The 6000-nt window shown below is 36.4% G+C and overlaps 1 protein-coding gene across 1 annotated transcript in view; it reads right to left on the bottom strand.

Moving 5' to 3' along the window:
* The window catches only part of ATP10D (ATPase phospholipid transporting 10D (putative)), a 120512-nt gene extending 114772 nt beyond the window's left edge, over window positions 1-5740 (bottom strand). The window contains 1 exon segment of the mRNA XM_060148233.1: window positions 5525-5740. The gene's annotated coding sequence lies outside the window, so the exon portion shown is untranslated.
* Between the last annotated feature and the right edge of the window lie 260 nt (window positions 5741-6000).

Here is a 6000-nt window from a genome sequence, read left to right on the forward strand (position 1 = left end):
CATATATACAATGGAATATTACTCAGCCATAAAAAGAAACGAAATTGAGCTATTTGTAATGAGGTGGATAGACCTAGAGTCTGTCATACACAGTGAAGTCAGAAAGAAAAAGACAAATACTGTATGCTAACACATATATATGGAATTTAAGAAAAAAAAATGTCATGAAGAACCTAGGGGTAAGGCAGGAATAAAGACTCAGACCTCCTAGAGAACGGACTTGAGGTTATGGGGAGGGGGAAGGGTGAGCTGTGACAGGGTGAGAGAGAGTCATGGACATATACACACTAACAAACGTAGTAAGGTAGATAGCTAGTGGGAAGCAGCCGCATGGCACAGGGATATTGGCTCGGTGCTTTGTGACAGCCTGGAGGGGTGGGATAGGGAGGGTGGGAGGGAGGGAGACGCAAGAGGGAAGACATATGGGAACATATGTTTATGTATGACTGATTCACTTTGTTATAAAGCAGAAACTAACACACCATTGTAAAGCAATTATACCCCAATAAAGATATTAAAAAAAAGCTAATAAAGGAGATACAATGAAATAAAAAAAAATTAAAAGTAGAACTACCATACGTTTTGGCAATTCCACTTCTGCATCTTTATCCCCCCAAATTAAAACACTAATTCACAAAGATACATGCACCTCAACAGTCACTGGAGCATTATTTACAACAGCCAAGATATGAAAGCAACCTAAGTGTTCTTCAATAGATGAATAAAAAAAATGTGGTATATATGTACAATGGAAGATTACTCAGCCATAAAAAAAAAATAATGAAATCTTGTCATTTGTGACAACAGGGATGGACCTAGAGGGTATTATGCTTAGTAAAATAAGTCAGATAGAAAAAGACAAATACTGTATATTTTCACTTATATGTGAAATCTAATAAATCAACGAACGAATATAACAAAGCAGAAACAGACTCACAGATATAGAGAACAAACTAGTGGTTGCCGGAGGTGAGGGGGGAATGGATGAACCAAGTGAAGAGGATTAAGAGGTGCAAACTACCAGTTATAAAATAAATGTCACAGGGATATAATGTACAGCACAGGGAATACAGTCAATGATATTGTAATAATTTCGTATGGTGCATAATGTATAAAAATATTGAATCACTATTTTGTACACCTGAAACTAATATGGTATTGTAAGTCAACTATACTTCTATAAATTTTTTCTTAAAATGATTCAGGCATTTTTCTAACCTGGCAGTTAGACATGTTAATTTGTTGGCTGAAGGACATCGCAGATTAGTAGAGAGAATCTTTGTCATGAAAGCATCTGAGAATACCTGTCTATGAAAGACTTTAGTGAAGAAGAAAGGATAATTAAGATTTTTACTAGAACCTTCTATATATTATTATAGTCTGTAAGGGGAATGAGAATGCTTAAACACAGTGCTAAGTAATTATGAGTACTATAAACTGAAGAAAGACTTCACAATGTTTTTGGATAATTTAAAACTAATTTTCACCTTATAACCAAGATACTAAGATTTTTTTATTATTTATCCTACATAAAGAGTTGAAATTTTGTAAGTTCGTTTTGTAATGGAAATGCAGCTGTACCCATCTTCTTCATTCAGAATGGCCTTAAATGGAATAAGTAAATTTTAGCAAAACAAATTAAGGAGTATTTAATTAAGGCTTATCAGCACGAGACCCTTGCAGATGTGATCAACAGGAAATGAAAAGGAATAAAGCTCAAATCAGTCAAACACTGGTTATTTCAGAAAACAGCTGGGGGCGGAAGAGTGAATGTGACTAGAATAAGTTTTATCTTTTGATTTCCCTTATAATCCAAATATTCTCACCAGCAAATATAATTCAGAAACAATGAAACCTGACATGGAATTACACACAATGAGACTGTGGAGGCTTTGAGTAAAAGAGGGGAAAGATAATATTGTCTATGTGCTCTTCATTCTATGACAAATTGCTTCATTAGGATAGCAACTTTTTTCCCTGATAACTACAATATATTCACTGTAGAAATTGTAGAAACTAAAGATTAATACCATGAAAAAAAACAGAAATCATCTATAATCCCACTACCCAATAAGTACAATTAACATTTGGTTTACTCTCCACAAATAGTTTCTACGCATAGATTGGATTTTTTTCAGAAGTAGGATATTATTTTGTAACTTTCATTTTTTTTCATGAACATTTTTCCATATCATTAGTCTTCCCAACAACCTCACACATTTTGATTTGCTTTCCATGTTTGTTAATTGTGATGTGTGAAAAGAGAGTAACTTATTGCTATACTGTGTATTCTCTGATTAGGAGGTTAGTATACCCTCTCCCCTAAACCTTAGAAAAGTCTTTTTTTTTCCTTTGTGAATTGCCCACTTATGTCTATTTTTCTTTCGAGATCATTTTTATAGAGGTGTTCATCTAGCTCTCACTGCTTTTTATAATATCTTTTATAGGGTATACTGGCATTTATAGTATAAAGCTTACAATCTGTCTTTTAATTTTGGTTATATTTCTTGGCAATATTTTTCAAAATGGCATTTTTGTGATTATAAAAATAGTTGCTGTAGAGTATTTGAGAATATCAAGAAAAATAAAAAGCTATAACTCTACCACCTTAAAATCTATTTTTTTCTATGTGCTATATTAGTGGATTTACCCGTTGATACAAACAGAAACTTGTATGCAAATGGAAAGCGACACAGTCTTGTTCAGTGTTTGTTAATTTAGAACAATGCCTGATATATATATATATATATAGTAAGAGCTTACTAAATAATATATTTATTTCAAAGTTGCATTTTACACATTCAAGATAACAGTATTAAATCTTGCTCTTTTCACTTAATACATTACAAGGACCTTTCTAAATCATGAAATTTTTCAAAAATATTTAGGAAACTGAATTTTATCAAAGCAGATATATAATACTTTAATTTGTCTAAATATTTTTCTATTGGGGGCTTTATTGTTTCTAAGTTTTCCATATCACAGATAACACTAATGAACATATTTATAAATCCTCATATGGAATTCAGATGATTTCCATAGGATATATTTCCAGACCTAGGATTATTGAGTCAAACTCTACAAACATTTGCAGGTTTTAATACATATTCCCATAGTACTACCTCTAACAGTTGCGTGAATGTACCCTTCATTGAGCAGCATAAAAGATTCCATTAAGGCCACACTCATTTATGAAACTAGTCCCACTATAACTTTGTACTCTAACAGTGATACTAGTTTTGTGAAAAGTATTGTTTCTATGACTAAGATGGTTTTTGAAATGAAATAAATCCATCCACAGTAGTAATGTCCATCTAAATTATTTGAGGCAAGCTCAAACAAATGAGTTTATTTGGGAATAGCAGAGGAATTGAAATTCATGACACGTGAACTATAGCAAGCGACAGGTGAGTCCATTGAGGGTTCGGAATAGGCTGTGTTGATGGGCAGGGCATGTAAAGAGGGGAGAGTTCAATGAGTCTGTTAAAGTCAAAACAAATTGAGACCTGCTTTGAAAATTCCCTGAGCAGACAAAACCAGTCTAGTCATACAAGCAAAACTCAATTCAGCTCATTTTTTGAGACCAACCCGACCTGGATCATTTCTTCATTTCTTGCTCTGGAAACCATAAGAAAAAACTTTCCAAGACTGATACGAGGCAACCTCTGATTAATGTCCTAACATTTAAGAAAATTCCAATTTATCAATTTCTGTAAATCAGGCCTTTATGGGAAATCGGTCTCTCAGTCTTTAAGTTTTGTTTTCCTAAAGGCACATGCAGGAGACTTTCCATTCTATCCATTTCAGATTGAAATTCTTTCACAGTAGGAAGGGGAAAATGTTTTAAGAGAATACACTCATAACAAACCTCTTCCAGGTGATAAGGAAAGCTGCTCAGCTGCTAATGCTTTGGGTTTCGAGAATCCCCAAATGATCTTGTTTGTAGCATTTTCTTTGCTTTTCCCTCATTAAAAAGACTACTTTCAACTAGATCAGACAATAAGACCTGTAATGAAGGCTTGAATATGTGGACATTTTTACCCCTTAATTTTTAAATTCTAAGTACATTCATCTAACAGGTGAGTTCATCTCTGTTCTATTACAAATTATAATCAAATCCTGAGCATTTCCTCCATTTTACTGATATCAAAATAAATGATATCCTATTCAAATTCTATTTAGTCACTAAGCAATCGTATTGAATAAGTATTCAGTTCTTGCTATGCAAAGGTCAAACAGTCCTGACATCCTGTTTTAGACTGCTTAGATTCTCCATCTTTTTCATACAATTTAACACATGTTAAATTGGCAGTTACACTGTTACTTTTTAAAACTTTCTAAAACTTTTTGAATGTTGGAGAGTTGTTTTTCAACATATATGGTATGATCTCCTTTTGATAAAAACAAACTATCTCAATGTAGGTATGCATTTGTAAAGGGAATAGAAGAGTTCAGAAAGAGCAGACATTACCTTTTGGGGTAGATTGGAGTGAGGGCTTGCACCTGGACACTGAATGCGTTTACTGTTACAATGACCATGTATTACATATTGGCTCTAAACAAGTCACCAAATATCTTTTTATGATGGTACTCCTCACAGAAATGTGACCTAGCCTAATTTTAAAATAATTATCTCCTCTGGAGTCACTTTTCTGATTCAGTAACATTGGCAGATAAGGAGCCCCCTATCCTTGTGGGTCATCTTTCAAGGTTGATTTAGAGTCAGAGGCTTGCTCTCAGACTATGGAATTGTTTTTCCTTGGAAAGAACTAACGTGAAAAGAAGCAAGAAGAATCTTTGGCCTTATTTAGATAACATTCTAAATACCCGAGTTAACATACCCCTATGATTAAGAGTAGTTTAAATACATCATTTCTGAAGGCACAGGAAGCCCGACCCTCCAGAATGGAGGTTTCACTAACCAGCCAGATGTCTCTCTGCTGTATACAGTAAACTATAATTACTTATTTTATAATGTAAGATAAAGGGTGCCCTAAACAACAATTAAGTTCTGCAAAGTTAGTGTTTGCGGGCAAGAACGCGGGCTTTTTGGTAGCGCTCCTGTAAAAACTATTTCTGACCAAGCTCCAACACAAACACCTTTTTCTTCCTAAGGGATCAACCCGTGGTTTATTTACTGCGTTAAAATTTCAACCCCCATTCTTTTCATTACCTTTGAGACAGAGCCCAAATTGCTTTAAACTGTTCGATTTCACAATGAGATGACAAAGGGTGTGTGTGCATAATTTATCTTTTCACAAAACCCAGCATTCAGAATAGATAAAATAATCCCTCTCCTGAAATCAAGAAACTGAAAACGGTGTAAGATTCTCTCTTTTTTTAAGTTCAACAAAAGCCCTGAACTCCAGTTTTGAGGCACTTCATCCAACCTGAACACAATTATTGGGGGAGGGAGAGGAGAGAGAGAGAGACAGAGAGAGTAAAGAAACAGAGAGGAAAAGAGCGCGGGTAGTGAAACGGAAGGCAGGGAAACGGTCCAAGAGGCTCGCTGGTTCACCCTTACCAATTCCTCTCTGGGCACACATCACAGCATGATGATCACAAGTCCCAAGATGCAAGAGAAGAACCAAGCACAAATCCGGAGAGTGTAGGCGGGTTATGCTTCTATGCCAGCCATTTGACTCTGAAGGAAAAAAAAAAAAATCACTTCTCAGACAACTCCCAAGCTCAGCTGCCGGAGCCGGAGCCCCGCCTGGGCAGAGCTGGCAACCCCTCCTCACTCTGTTCCTTCCCGCGTCCCTTCTACCCCTGCTCGCCTGTCCGCCGGGATGCAGAGCGGCCGGAGCTCCCGAGAAAGGCCAATCGCTCGCCGCCCCACCTCTCGTGACGTCAGGGGTAGGGGGCGGGGCTGGCCGCCCGGGGGCTTCCCAGCTCCAGCTGATGGACAGAGATTCCTGTTTGCCTGCGGCAGTAGTTTCAGGAGACCAGGACCTGACTGCCCTTGGGGTTTGGTTCATGCTTGTGTCGCTGAAATTCCGT

Source organism: Lagenorhynchus albirostris, chromosome 4 (assembly GCF_949774975.1).
Source record: "Lagenorhynchus albirostris chromosome 4, mLagAlb1.1, whole genome shotgun sequence".
Classification (NCBI taxonomy): domain Eukaryota; kingdom Metazoa; phylum Chordata; class Mammalia; order Artiodactyla; family Delphinidae; genus Lagenorhynchus; species Lagenorhynchus albirostris.